The 15,918-nt window shown below is 43.6% G+C and overlaps 1 long non-coding RNA gene across 1 annotated transcript in view; it reads left to right on the top strand.

The window, feature by feature from the left end:
- The window catches only part of LOC139764270 (uncharacterized), an 86,505-nt gene extending 71,215 nt beyond the window's left edge, over nt 1-15,290 (top strand). The window contains exons 4-5 of the long non-coding RNA XR_011716338.1: nt 4,347-4,491; nt 14,790-15,290. This is a non-coding gene — a long non-coding RNA (uncharacterized lncRNA). The remainder of the gene's footprint in view (nt 1-4,346; nt 4,492-14,789) is intronic.
- The last annotated feature ends 628 nt before the right edge of the window (nt 15,291-15,918 follow it).

The following is a 15,918-nucleotide window of genomic DNA, read 5'->3' as shown; positions in this document are numbered from 1 at the left end:
CGAGCGAGACGTTTGCGAGATGACACAGCGCGAGGGACGAGAGATTAATATTAATCACCCATTATAGAGAACTCTGTCTAGCTAAATAGAATGGTAATCTTCTCAAGATTATAAAGAATGATTAATATTAATCACACATTAGAGAACTCTATCTAGATGAAGAGAATAGTGAGTTTCTCAGGATCAGAGTAATGATTAATATTGATCACACATTAGAGAACTCTGTCTAGCCGAAGAAAATGGTAATCTTCTCTAGATTATATGAATGATTAATACTAATCACCTAACTTATCCTCTTCATATCCCAATAGAGAATTCTATGTAGCCTTCTCTGGATTACATGAAAGATTAATATTAATCACTCATTAGAGAACTCTATCTAGATGAAGAGAATAGTGAGTTTCTCAGGATCAGAGTAATGATTAATATTGATCACACATTAGAGAACTCTGTCTAGCCGAAGAAAATGGTAATCTTCTCTAGATTATATGAATGATTAATACTAATCACCTAACTTATCCTCTTCATATCCCAATAGAGAATTCTATGTAGCCTTCTCTGGATTACATGAACGATTAATATTAATCACTCATTAGAGAACTCTATCAAGCTGAATAGAATGGTAGGCTTCTCTAGATTATACAAATGATTAATATCAATCACCGAACTTATCTTCTTCAATATCATATATGGCAGCTGGACCAGTTCCATTACTGTGTGTTCCTTTGGTAAACCATCCCAGACTTCCTTGTATTGTCAGGTCGCTGGTGGCTCACAAGACCGACCTGGGATCCGTGTCTTCATGGTTTAGGGACGAGTCGCGGGACACTAAGAGACGTCTCTTTGTCTCTAGCCTCAGCCAGAGTGAGAGACAGTCTCTTTCCCAGTGCCTCCTGAGTCAGCCACGGGTGAGGGAGATAAGGACCCCTATGTTCACTTCTCGCCTGTGAAGAGATAAGAAACCCTCTCTCTCTCTCTCTCTCTCTCTCTCTCTCTCTCTCTCTCTCTCTCTCTCTCTCTCTCTCTCTCTCTCTCTCTTTCTGTCTTTTTCCTCAGCTGTAGTGATAAGATAAGGAACCCCCTCGCCCCCCTCTCAGCTGTCTCTGTGCCTCAGCCATGGTGAGAGATGAAGACTCAAGTCTCTCTCTCTCTCTCTCTCTCTCTCTCTCTCTCTCTCTCTCTCTCTCTCTCTCTCAGACGTGTTAAGAGAATGAGAGATAAAGTGTGGAGATAAATAATCCATTGTCTCTTGCCTTAACTCTCTTGAGAGATATAGGGCCTCAGTGTCATGCCTCAGGGATCTGTCTCTCAGTTCCTGTCAAAGGAACCTCTCTCATTCCCTACCTCAGGGGCATTTATCAGCCCCTTCCCCCCTAGGACATATCCCAGTCCCCACTTTAGGGACATGTACCAGCCCCCTTTTCACGGGGACATCATCTAGTTTCCCCCTAGAGACATCTAGTTTCCCCCCAATAGACATATCCCAGTCTCTTCCCCGGGGGATATCTCCCAGTTTCTTCTCCAAGGGATATTTCCCCCAGTCTCTCCCCCGGGGGATATCTCCCAGTCTCTCCTCCAAGGGATATATCCCAGTCTCTCCCCCGGGGGATATCTCCCAGTCTCTCCTCCAAGGGATATATCCCCCCAGTCTCTTCCCCATAGACATCTCCCAATCCCTGCCCCAAGAGACATCACCCAGTCTCGGTTCGAGAGACATCTCGTGCTCCCCACTTCAGCTTTAAGAGATAAAAGACCTTTCGTCTCTCCTTCAGCCTTGTTGGTAGATTAACTGTGCACCGACTGCCGTAACCAAGATTCGAACCTATGCCCTTGACCCTGGGCGGCCGATGAATGGGTCACAGTAAGGAACGCAAATCGCCACATTATTCTCAGAGTTCACGATACATTTTCCTCTCCCAATCGTTCACTACGAATGTACCCAAAGAGAGACGGAGCTCACTACGTCAGTCTCTTAAGTCTTGGCCTCCTGCTCTCCCCCTTCTGTCTCACAAGGTCAGACGTCACATATCATTCGGTTTCTCATTGTCAGCATTTAGACTTGTTTTTTTTCTGGGGTGGAAGGGAATTTGAAACCATTACTTTCGGGCCAAGTGAATAAGGACACATATGTTTTTTCCCCTCAGCGGCGTCAGCATTCTTGCCTTCGGATATTTCCAGCCCTGCGCTGGAGATATCGCTAATCGTCCACATATTTTTCTCTCGGGGTTACTGACGCATCCAGGTATCTGACTTTTCCAGCGGCTTGATTTTGTTTTGTCCTTTTTCATATTTGTCCTAGTTATTTTTTTTTTTTTTTCAAACTGTTCGCCATTTCCCGCATTAGCGAGGTAGCGTTAAGAACAGAGGACTGGGCCTTTGAGGGAATACCCTCACCTGGCCCAATTCTCTGTTCCTTCTTTTGGAAAAAAAAAAAAAAAAACGAGAGGGGAGGATTTCCAGCCCCCCGCTCCCTCCCCTTTTAGTCGCCTTTTACGACACGCAGGGAATACGTTGGAAGTATTCTTTGTCCCCTATCCCCAGGGCTAAATTGTCCTAGTTATATATATATATATATATATATATATATATATATATATATATATATATATATATATATATATAAATCTTTTTTTTTACTTTTATCATACTTTGTCGCTGTCTCCCGCGTTAGCGAGGTAGCGCAAGGAAACAGACGAAAGAATGGCCCAACTCACCCCCATACACATGTATATACATACACGTCCACACACGCACATATACATACCTATACATTCTAACGTATACATATACATACATACACAGACATGACATATATATACACACAGACATATACATATATGCACATGTACATAATTCATACTGTCTGACTTTATTCATTCCCGTCGCCAACCCGCCACACATGAAATGACAAACCCCTCACCCCCGCACGCGCGCGAGGTAGCGCTGAGAAAAGACAACAAAGGCTACATTCGTTCACACTCAGTCTCTAGCTGTCATATATAATGCACTGAAGCCACAGCTCCCTTTCCACATCCAGGCCCTACAAAACTTTCCATGGTTTACTCCAGACGCTTCACATGCCCTGGTTCAATCCATTGACAGTACGTCGACCCCGGTATACCACATCGTTCCAATTCACTCTGTTCCTTGCACACCTTTCACCCTCCTGCATATTCAGGCCCCAATCGCTCAAAATCTTTTTCTCTCCGTCCTTCCACTTCCGATTTGGTCTTCCACTTTTCCTCGTTCCTTCCACCTCTGACACATATATCCTCTTTGTCAATCTTTCCTCACTCATTCTCTCCATGTGACCAAACCATTTCAAAACACCCTCTTCCGCTCTCTCAACCACACTCTTTTTATTACCACACATCTCTCTTATCCTTTCATTACTTACTCGATCAAACCACCTCACACCACATATTGTCCTCAAACATATCATTTCCAATACATACACCCTCCTCCACACAACCCTCTCTATAGCCTAAGCCTCGCAACAATATACTATTGTTGGAACCGATATTCCTTCAAACATACCCATTTTTGCTTTCCAACATAATGTTCTCGCCCTCCACACATTTTTCAACGCTCCCAGAACCTTTGCCCCTTCCCCATCCTGTGAATCACTTCCGCTTCCATGGTTCCATCCGCTGCCAAATCCACTCCCAGATATCTAAAACACTTCACTTCCTCCAGTTTCTCTCCATTCAAACTTACCTCCCAGTTGACTTGTTCCTCAACCCTGCTGTACCTAATAACCTTGCTCTTATTCACATTTACTCTCAGCTTTCTTCTTTCACACACTTTACCAAACTCAGTCACCAGTTTCTGTGGTTTCTTACCCGAGTCAGCCACCAGCGCTGTCTCTGTGTGTGGGTGTATACATGTGTATCTGTATGTTAAAAAATATCACAGTTGAACCTGTGATCAAGTATATTCCTATGAGTCCACGGGGAAATGAAACACGTTAAGTTCCCAAGTGCACTTTCGTGTAATAATCTCTGATGATGTGTTCCATTTCCCCGTGGACTCTTACAAATATGAAATATATATATAAATACAACTTAACATAGCTATCTAGCTACTCAGAGATAATTATAACATTTTCTGTTTAGCATGGAATGGTGTTTATTCAGATTTTTCCCTAAGAACAGAACTGTAAATAATCACTATTAATGGTAAAATAAATTCTTTTTTACAACTAAGCAATTATAATCACTCGTTAAGGATAAATGAGACTCTTTTACAACCAAGCAGAGTTGTCATACATAAAGCAAAGTTGTTGTACGTAATCTTAAAAGAACGATCACTCAGCCTTCTGCATCATAGTTATGTCTGGCTTCCAGGAACGTGTGGGGTGAGCCTGCCCCAGACAACAGACCCTTGCCCTACCCTGGACATCCGTGTGATTTCTTCACCTCGTCTTGTATCTGCTGGAAGCTTGTGTGGACCCTCAGGGAGCGGGTGCGGTTAGAGGCATCTCCTGCATGGGTAAGTGGATCACTGAGGCGTTACACAGTTGTCCATTTTTAAAGTCGAAGTCTCAAGTTGTCTCTTCTCAAGGTCAGAGTCTTGAATGAAAGACGAGGAAAAGGAAGGAAAGTCAACAGAATATATATATATATATATATATATATATATATATATATATATATATATTGGAAAGGATCACAATTTTGCGCGTGATCAAGATATTCCTATAAGTCCACGGACTCATAGGAATATATATATATATATATATATATATACATATATATATATATATATATATATATATGCTGGAGGGTGGAAGGCGTTCACGGGATAGAGTGAACTAGAGCTATGTGGTATATAGGGAGGGACGTAATATCAGTGGGCTAAATCAGGAAATAGGAAGCAGCCAAGAGAAACTAAGGAAAGCTCCGTAGGGTCTGGATGTGGATAGGGAGCTGTGGTATCGGTGCGTTACACATGACAGCTAGAGACTGAGTGGTCTCTCGTGGTGTTTTAGTCTTATTGACCTCACTTAAACACACTTAAGGACGTACATTTTCCCTCAGTGGTTGCTGCCTATGCCTACCATGTCTTCGAGGGGACTGTTTAACTGCAAGAAATCCCTTGGACAGCGTCCTCTTAAGCCCAAAATCGCATGTTTTTCGACGGGATGATCGTACTCTGAGTCAATTCCTACGATTCACGATTCGACAAGCTCGCATTGATCCCGTAATGAGGATCCCGCAGCTGTGAATGAGCTGCTTGGTCCTCCTTCATAACCCACCCAAGGACCAATTACCGTGAAGGATTCCTGGTGGATCTCCAGGACCTTTGTAAAGGGCCCTGCAACCCAGTGCTGCACTACTTCCAGTAGCTGGGAAATGCAGACTCCTTTGGAATGAGATGTTCTATGGCGAGACTGTACTTCCATTGGTACAGCCTTGGCAAAGGAGACTTTTTTTTCCACTTGTGGTGTAACCTGCATTGAGAGAGTCATTGGTTGGCCAGGCTATAGCCTCGTACCCAGAGAATACATCTCCTGCTCGATTAGATTGTTTCCTTCAAGCGCTCACAGGAGGAGGTTAAATCTCTGGTCTGCAAAATTACCAGCGAGGAAAATTACCAGCGAGTCAAGTTAGCACTCGTGGGGCCAGTCTCTGAGCCACTCGATCACTGGGTAGCGATTTGTGTACACACGATCCAGGTGACCGTAAGTCGTGGTCTGGAAAATGCCGGCATCTCTTAACTCCAGTAGCTGATGCGTCTCCTCTTTCGATATTTGACTCCCGTACACAATGGGTCCCGTCTTACAGTCCGGGTGAGGACAAGCACTTGGTTCCCTTTAAGACTCCGTCGTTACCGACTTTGGATCCCTTAAATTTAGGGATTCCAAGGAGGGGTTGTTGCTTACGCTTGACAAGCACCTAATCCCTTCATAGTCCCGTTGTATTTGGTGCCTTAAAATATTAAGGGATTTAAAGAAACGTTTCGAACGCCTATTGCCCTTTAGAAAAAGGGGTTCACCCCTCCTCAGCTGACTCGTCAATGGCTGATCTACATTCTAAGCCACATATGGACGCCATAATCAGTCATTCTGTAATCATCTTTGAACCTTATCGTCAATGAATATTACTCAACTTCTCCTTCTCTGGCCTTGTCCCACAATACTTCGAGCTACATCATGAGTTAACATTTTGTGAGCTTTAATCTTTAGATAAGCTGCTGAATTCAAGCTCTCAATTACCAGCTTAAGCTTTTCAAAATACGTGGCAGTCGTATCCTCAGCGCGGACACACCCCTCTAAGGATACTGCTTTACATTCCCCTGAAACACAGTACTCCTCCAGCAGGAGAGAGGGATAGCGGAAGACAGTACTCCTCCAGCAGGAGAGAGGGATAGCGGAAGACAGTACTCCTCCAGCAGGAGAGAGGGATAGCGGAACACAGTACTCCTCCAGCAGGAGAGAGGGATAGCGGAACACAGTACTCCTCCAGCAGGAGAGAGTGATAGCGGAACACAGTACTCCTCCAGCAGGAGAGAGGGATAGCGGAAGACAGTACTCCTCCAGCAGGAGAGAGGGATAGCGGAACACAGTACTCCTCCAGCAGGAGAGAGGGATAGCGGAACACAGTACTCCTCCAGCAGGAGAGAGTGATAGCGGAACACAGTACTCCTCCAGCAGGAGAGAGGGATAGCGGAACACAGTACTCCTCCAGCAGGAGAGAGGGATAGCGGAACACAGTACTCCTCCAGCAGGAGAGAGGGATAGTTGTCGTATCTTCTGACAATGCTAATGATCCACTATAGCCAATAAACCACGGTAAACGGATTAACGTGCCCTTTGGGAAGTTCCTTCCGGTCTTTTCTTAATTGAGGTCTAATTGGGCAATTAGTCAAGTAAATGAATTTCTTTTTCTTTCTTCTTTTTTTTTTTTATCGTAGGATCTAACGGAGCCCTCATTACCTCGGTGTCGGGGGCTGACAAGCATGACCCCCCCCCCAACCTCCCGAAAAGAGGAAGGTCATAGAAAGTGGTTGGTTGGATGCCACTCCAGCCAAACCTGTCTTCATGTGAGATGCCAGACAGAGATAGATGGAGATAGATAGATAGATAGATAGAGAGAGAGAGAGAGAGAGAGAGAGAGAGAGAGAGAGAGAGAGTCTCAAAGCCCAAAAGGAGACTGCATTCGTCCATCAGTGTATACAAAGAACAGTGTTTAGCTCAGCTTACTGAATCGCCTTCGAGAAGACTAAAATCATGGAACAAAGATACATACACACACCGGAGTCTGTCGTCGCTCCTAAATAATCCCCCAAATGCCTCCAGAATCTTACAAAAAGGCTATTCAATTACTTCTGGAGTAGGGTTGGATCATGAAACTCAAATTGATGGAAGGGCCATACAATTATTCTACCTCCATTTTTTTCCTTTTTCTCTAAACTCTTGTACATAAAAAGAAACGAAATAGGATAAAAATCTATTTACGTAAAATTTCATAAGTATCTAAACAAAAGATTAGATTTCATTAATTTGATTTGATTCTTCTGAGTGTGTCAAAGGGCCAATGAAAAACCACTCGGGGGCCAAATTTGGCCCGCGGGCCGCCAATTGAATAACCCCTACCTTATACAAAGCATACACCTGTACACACTTCATCCTTCTCCCCCATTTCTCTCTCTCTCTCTCTCTCTCTCTCTCTCTCCCTCTCTCTCTCTCTTTCCCCTGCGCCGTCATCACCCCATGAGTCATGATGGTGAGACGTATCCGCCCGAGCCAAGTGGCCACTCACTCTACCTCGACTGTTATTCAAAGTTTGACAGAACAGATTCCAGTCCCATTATGATCAGCTGATACACAAAGACCTTTCAGATGGTTCGGTGTAGAAGACAGACGCTTTTCTCCCACGCTTAAGAACGCCCGTAAGGATGAACTTGAAAAAAAAAAAATCCAACGTTGTTAATTTTCGCATGGATTGAGGAAGGTGGATGTGACCTTGCCTCAGGGATTGGAGGGGATTTGACATCAAATCACTTGTTCCTGGGCAGCAGAGGTGGGTGACAGGTCTATCAGAAGACCAAAAGGAAGGTCATTTATTACGTAGGAGCTGACTAGACCCCGATTACCTGAGAGCGGGATTCGAAGGCCAGCCTTGAGGTTCCCCATATATGTGTGACCGTGTCCACGTAAGTCGTTTTGTGTACATAGAAATGAAAATGTGTAGCGAGGTGGCGATGGGAATGAATAAAGGCAGACAGTGTGAATTGTGTGCATGGGTATATATGTGTCTGTGTGTGTATACATATGGGTACATTGAGATGTATAGGTATGTATATTTGCGTATGTGGACGTGTGCGTATATACATGTGTATGGGGGTGGGTTTGGCCATTTCTTTCGTCTGTTTCCTTGCGCTACCTCGCAAACGCGGGAGACAGCGACAAAGCAAAATGAAATAAATAAATAAAAATGAAAATATTTGTATTAATGGAGATTTTTATACGAATCATCATTGTTACCAACATTTCGAGTATCTTTTGATTTATCTAGATCAGAAAGATAAACGTATAGTAATTCAATGTATTTCTTCATATGTTGCACACCCCCCCCCCAAAAAAAAAGTAAGAATATATATTCTTTTTATATGGTTAAGTACAATGGATTTCAAGAGATGGTGAGCGTTGATCCTCGTATGTGTTGGCGTGGGTGGTGCCGCGTGGGTGTGTGGCTAGAGCATCGATCCAACTCAAGTTTTGGTAAGGATGATGTGTGTGTGTGTGTGGGTTAGTCTAGCTTTCCTGTAGCCCTGGGTCTAGCCTTCATTTAGCTTTGGGTCTAGCCTTTCTGTAGCCCTTGGTCTAGCTTTACTGTAGCCTTGGGTCTAGCTTTCCTTTAGCTTTGAGTCTAGCTTTCCTTTAGCTTTGAGTTTAGCATTCCTTTAGCTTTGGGTCTAGCCTTCCTTTAGCTTTGGGTCTAGCCTTCCTTTAGCTTTGGGTCTAGCCTTCCTATAGCCCTGGGATAGGCCTCACTGTAGCCCTGGGTGCTCCTATGGCCCACTCTTATGCTTCTCACTGCTGTAGATCTACGGGATGGTCTAGGAGCCACTCCCTGTGGACGCCCTCAACACTGTTCTAAACTCACCTGTCGGGTCAAAGTCCCGAGACTCCTCCAGAGGACGCCCGAACTCCTGCAGTGAACATGTTCAGCTGTCGGGGCTGATGCTCCCAGCGGAGGCAGAGCAGTTCACCTCCAGCCTCCAGGGAACATACGAGCATCATGAATAAATTACTTCCTCTTCTTAACAATGAATAACTTGTCTGCTCCACCGTTGTGTGAGTTCCGCTTCACATTCATCTACTGTATAACCCGACAAGTTTTAACGTTTAATAATTCACGGGTTTGACTCTCCTATCTGGCTGACAAGTGTTTACCCAGAATTATATAAGAAGGTTGTCTTGTAAACGGGTAAAAACCTATTCGTAATTACGTATGTGTACTGAACAGGGAGGGATTTCTACACTCTTGAGACCCTATCTATCATCATATAGTCTGTTAGATTTATGTATGTTGTCGGCATTAACCCCGTTCTTAGTCAATCTGTTATATTTGATCACCCGTTTTATGCCTTAAAAGTGTTTATTACACTCTTGTTTACAAGTTTCTTGATTTCATGTCATATCTTCTGGTTGCTCTATCGCTACATCTCTCAGCAAACTGTCTAGTGAGGTCATGACATCCTCTCATCCAAAAACTGAGGTCGTCCACCTCGGGTATTTCATCGTTCACCATAGGGAATGGTTGAATATCTCCCATACGGATGGTGGGGACGATCAAAGCCGTCGCGATCTTCATTCTCAGTAATAAAGAGCGAATCATCACCCACCCCATCCATATTGCTGACCGCTGTGACCACCTTCCTAATATTGTTGTTCTGCTTTTCACCTCTAATCCTTCGTCTTCTAACTAGACAATCTCTTCCCCCCAGTTGGTTCACTTGACCACACCCTCACAATGCTGTAACTAGACAATCAACCCCCTCCCAGTTGGTTCATCTGACCACACCCTCACAGTTGTATCTATGTTAACGGCATTTCCCTCCTCAGGAAGCACCTTCCAGATGGCACCTCAAACAAAGCTTACTGGAATAACTTACTCAAATTCTTTTCTGCCTCGCTGAGAAAATTGCCCGTTTCTTATGTGGTGATATTTCTATCTCGGGCAGACACATAGCACAGGTTATCGCTGGGGCAATGGAGGTATCTATCTTCTCTTCCTTACGGTCGATCTCTTCATCCAGTCCATGGTTACCGTTCCAGATCTGTCGCCATTCAGGCAAATGATTCAGGCGTATCGGGCTTGGACATACTCTCCTCCCTCCGACTCCCATTCAACATGTATCACTGTCATCGCTGCAAGCGCGTTATACGTTAGGCAAAGCGTTCATTTATTCCATGGAAGTGCGATAACCTCTCCTCGCCATCCACTGGTAAGTTACTCTAAGTCTTCAGCGAAGAGCAACTCTTAACAGCTTCTGTCCCTCTACCTTTCCCTTACTTTCCCGTCCTGACGGTGCTATATAGCTATCTCTCCCGTAGACAAAGCGACTCTCTTTGGATCTGGTTTCTCACCTGACTCTAACAACAGCCTTCACCTCATGGATGCTCCCCTCACTAATGTCGTAATCTCTTTTCCGACCAGTCCGGAAACCGCCTCTCTCTCTCTCTCTCTCTCTCTCTCTCTCTCTCTCTCTCTCTCTGGACACCAGCAAGGCGTGTATGGTCCAGTTGGCATCCGTTCTCAAGCGAGAACACTAGATTCCCTGAGCGATGTTTGTGTGACGAAGTGAATGATTATATCCTCCACCACCTCTGCTCTCTACCTCCTGTATTTCGTCTCATGCCACATCCTCTTATCCTGAACTCATGACTTGCTTATCATTCATATCTCCTATCCTACTCATTCATACATACGTAAGACTTACTCACCATTCTTCACTCATGAGTATCAGGGCTGCGCACGCCGTGAGTCAGCACATCAGTGGCTGTCAAGTGTCACTCCTGTAGTTTTAGGATGCCTTCTTTTCTCCCTGCCACTGAAGAAAGTACAGCTCTCCCTGCCATTGGAGAGAGTGAGGATCTCCTTGCCACTGGAGAGAGTGAGACTCTCCCTGCCACTGAAGAGAGTGAGGCTTTCCCTGCCACTGAAGAGAGTAAGGCTCTCTCTGCCACTAGAGAGAGTGAAGCTTTCCCTGCCACTAGTGAGAGTGAGGCTCTCCCTGCCATTAGAGAAAGTGAGGCTCTCCCTGCCACTAGAGAAAGTGAGGCTCTCCCTGCCACTAGAGAAAGTAAGGCACTCCCTGCTACTAGAGAGAGTAAAGCTCTCCCTACCACTGGAGAGAATAAGGTTCTCCCTCCCACTGGACAGAGTGAGGCTTTCCCTGCCACTGGAGAGATAAGGACCCTTCCGTTTCATAAGGACAAAACTCCACACCGTCACTTTATCATCATTCAGCCCTCGTGTTCTGAAAGCAAGGAATATATATATATATATATATATATATATATATATATATATATATATATATATATATATATATATATATATATATATATACATATATTGACGTGCTGTTAATGGATCGAACCAGGGCATGTGAAGCGTCTGGGGTAAATCATGGAAAGTTCTGTGGGGCCTGGATGTGGAAAGGGAGCAGTGGTTTCGGTGCATTATTACATGACAGCTAGAGACTGAGTGTGAACGAATGGGGCCTTTGTTGTCTTTTCCTAGCGCTACCTCGCACACATGAGGGGGGAGGGGGTTGTTATTCCATGTGTGGCGAGGTGGTGATGGGAATAAATAAAGGCAGACAGTATGAATTATGTATATATATATATATATATATATATATATATATATATATATATATATATGATCCAGGCGTAGCTGGTATGAGGTAACATCAGCTTCAACCGCTCCCCCTCTAGCATTCGTGATGGGGAAAATAATATCCCCACAACAGGTCGAAGGCGGGGTCGTATATCATCGAGATCTTCCACCTTACATGCCTACTAAACACTATGGCTAAGGCAAACCTTAAATAAGAAAGGAAAGAAAAAAAAGAAGATTAAGTCGTGGGTTAGGTGAGTCTCGTGAACCGAAGGGGGCTCGCTTGATTGGACCTCGTCTGCGCACACATCGATCACATTCCGTCACTCGACTAGAAAAAGACGCCTTGCTTCTAGCCTCCTGAAGGTGGGGTGTCCCTCACTCCGTTGAGGGGGAGGAGGAGAAAGTTAGGTCGTTGCTCTATTCACGCTGGGTTACCAGGAACTGCTGCAGTGTATTGACATAGATTGGACCTGGGAAGGTTTTTTCCCCGAAGAGGAAGAATAGCCCTTGATTACAGAAGTACTGCCAGGCGTATGACTAGTGTATTCAAAGGAAAATGGAGCGACGAAATAGAATTGATTATGTAACGTCTGATTGACTATAGATTCATTTTTCGTCGCAGTTGATGAATATTGGATGTCTATATAATTTTTTCGGGGGCACTCTGTTGGGCGGGGTAGCGACAGAAATGGATGAAGGCAAGCAAGTATGAATATGTACATGTGTGCATATGTATAGGTCTGTGTATATGTCTGTATATGTATGTACATGTATGTATATGTGCGTATATGGGCGTAATATGTATATGAGTGGATGGGCCATTTTTCATCTGTTTCTTGGCGCTACCTAGCTCACGCCGAAAACAACGATTATGTATAACAAATAAGAATAATGCACACACACACACATATATATATATATATATATATATATATATATATATATATATATATATATATATATATATATATATATATATATATCATTATTAGCGAGGTAGCGCAAAGGAACAAGAAAGAATGGCCCAACCCACTCACATACACATGTACATACATACTCGCACATATACATACCTCTACATTTCAACATATACATGCATATATATACACAGAGAAATACACTTTTACACATATACATATTCATACTTGCTGCCGTCAGCCATTCCTAGGTAGCGCTAGGAAAAGACAACAAATGCCACATTCGTTCACATTCAGTCTCTATCTGTCATGTATAATGCACCGAAACCACAGCTCCCTTTCCACATCCAGGCCCTACAAAACTTTCCACGGTTAACCCAGACGCTTCAAATGCCCTGTTTCAATCCAGTGACAGCACGTCGACCCCGGTATACCACATCGTTCCAGTTTACTCCATCTCTTGCACCCCTTCCACCCTCCTGTATGTTCAGACCCCGATCGTTCAAAATCTTTTTCGCTCCATCCTTCCATCTCTACAAGTACACAAGTACCTAAAAGTTGATGACATAATGTGCCAACAAATGACTATTTGTTCTGTCCGGGGATGGAGTTTTACACTCGTGGGGCGCCCTCTACCTATTTGTGTGCGTGTGTGTGCGTCTGTGTTCGAGAGAGAGAGAGAGAGAGAGAGAGAGAGAGAGAGAGAGAGAGAGAGGGGGGGCTCCCTAAAGGCAACGGCGTAAAAATAATTACGCCATACCAGTAATACGCAAGGTAATTGTACAAGAGCCAAAGCTAACGTCGAGAAAGCTAACAGAGCCTCAGCTATCAGAGGGACTAACCCTAACCTAACCTCAGCTAACAGCTATAGAGCAAAGCTATCAGTTACACAAATACATAAACGAACAAGTACCAAAGAGGTGACTTGGAAAGCTAAAGCCGAGCGAACAGAGGCAAAGCTTATTAAAGCTAAGACTGCAAGTTAAAGGTTGCCCAGATTAAAGCTAATGTATCTGTAGATAGAGACTAAAGCTAACGTATCTGTAGATATGGCCGAGACTTAAAGCAGAGGGAGTAAAGATAAGACGACCCATGTAAAGATGAGGTAAGTTTTTATAGCTCAATGGCTCTTAAAGGCGATGGAGGCGAACCACGACCTTGCCAGGGTTCGCATCCCGGTATTTATGGCAACCATTAATCCCAATTGACTTATAGTAGTTATATGTCATTCATGTTTACCAGTTTCGATAATCAGCGAGATGACTCATCTGTTAGTCTTTCACTCGCTCATATACTCGATTTCAAGTTGCGTTTATAGCGAACTTACTCATGTATTACTCTGTCATTGACTCATCGACTTGACAGTACCTATGTTCAGCGAAATTACTCTTATGATCAATCTAAGACTGTCTATGATCAGTGAAGTTACTCATTTATCACTGACACTCGCTTATATAATCGATTTAATAGTTGTGATAATCAGTGTAATTAATCATGTTACTGTTTTTCTTGGTCACATAATCGATTGACCGATTATTGTAATCAGTGTATCTACTACTCACTATTTACATATATCTATCTAACAGTTTCTATGATTAGCGAAATCACTCATGTATAATATACTCAATTAGTCACTATTTACGTATAATGTATGTAACAACTGTTATAATCGTCGACATTAATCACCTGTCACTCGATTACTCACAATGTACACGAAAAATATATTTTCAATTCGTATCTTATTTTCTTTTTTCTAATGACCTCTCGCCTCGCCGATTGGTCAATGGTCACACCGAGTTGGACGAGGCTGTTCTTGCCTGCCAACTGTGGGAAGCTCGAGGAGAGAGAGAGAGAGAGAGAGAGAGAGAGAGAGAGAGAGAGAGAGAGGACCCAATGGCCGAGCGAGGTGATGGTCTTGGCCTTCAGGAGAGAGAGAGAGAGAGAGAGAGAGAGAGAGAGCAAAAGAAGTCCTCTTCCTGGAGAACGGTTCTTTAAAGCCACGTCTTGCCCGTAGGTTCACTCTAGTTCGCCACCCATACATCTAACTGCGTCTGAGGTCAAGAATATTCAGCCAAGTCTTCACCAGTCTTACACATCTAGTCCTCCACAGCCCAGTGTTCTACGTCCTCCTACCCGATAGTAATCGAACTATTGCCATCGAGGTTTGAAGACCCATCTATCTATCTTGATGGCTGTCGAGGGAGAATAGATTCGAGACGGAAATTTGATATATTTCTTTGCCTCCACGTTACGAGCGGGAGCGAGACGAGCGTGGAGATTGAAGCGTCTGTTTCAAAATGGTTTCTGTAAGAAACTTGTTCACTTGGGTGAGATTTCTCATCGGCCGAAGGCAATCTTGAAGTCAACGGGGTCTCCCAGACGAGATGGTCTTCGGTGACGCGTTCGTCAGTCAACATGGTCGCCAGTCAATATGGTCACTGGTAATGAACGTGACCTTTATACACAAGCCAAACATAGTTCATTTTACCGACTCCAGCAATTCTTATCTCAGACCTTCTTCCATTGAAACAGAGCAAATCTATCAACTTTTTTTTCCCCTCCTGTGCAAGTCGTCAGCTATTGAGAAGTCGCTGTTTGTCTAACGATTAAATGTTGCATGAGATCGAACGAGAATCCTCGGAGGAGCTGGCCCCCTTAGCCTAGCTGATGGGTACTGGCCAGAGGCCTTCAGAGTCTGGCGAAGAAGGTGTAACAGATGAATGTTGTGTCTCAGATGAATCTGTTCTTCTCTAAATCAAAGCAAGTTATCTATAAACAGTCTACATCTTATGATCTTTCGATATATATATATATATATATATATATATATATATATATATATATACATATATATATATATATATATATATATATATATATATATATATATATATATATTTGAGGACTATATGGGGTGTGAGGTGGTTTGATCGAGTAAGTAATGATAGGGTAAGAGAGATGTGTGGTAATAAAAAGAGCGTGGCTGAGAGAGCAGAAGAGGGTGTTTTGAAATGGTTTGGCCACATGGAGAGAATGAGTAAGGAAAGACTGACCAAGAGGATATATGTGTCAGAAGTGGAAGGAACGAGGAGAAGTGGGAGACCAAATTGGAGGTGGAAAGATGGAGTGAAACAGATACTGAG

This window comes from Panulirus ornatus, chromosome 49 (assembly GCF_036320965.1).
Source record: "Panulirus ornatus isolate Po-2019 chromosome 49, ASM3632096v1, whole genome shotgun sequence".
Lineage (NCBI taxonomy): Eukaryota > Metazoa > Arthropoda > Malacostraca > Decapoda > Palinuridae > Panulirus > Panulirus ornatus.
The sequence above is the reverse complement of the archived record's forward strand: the minus strand, read 5'-3'. Positions and strand labels throughout refer to the sequence as shown.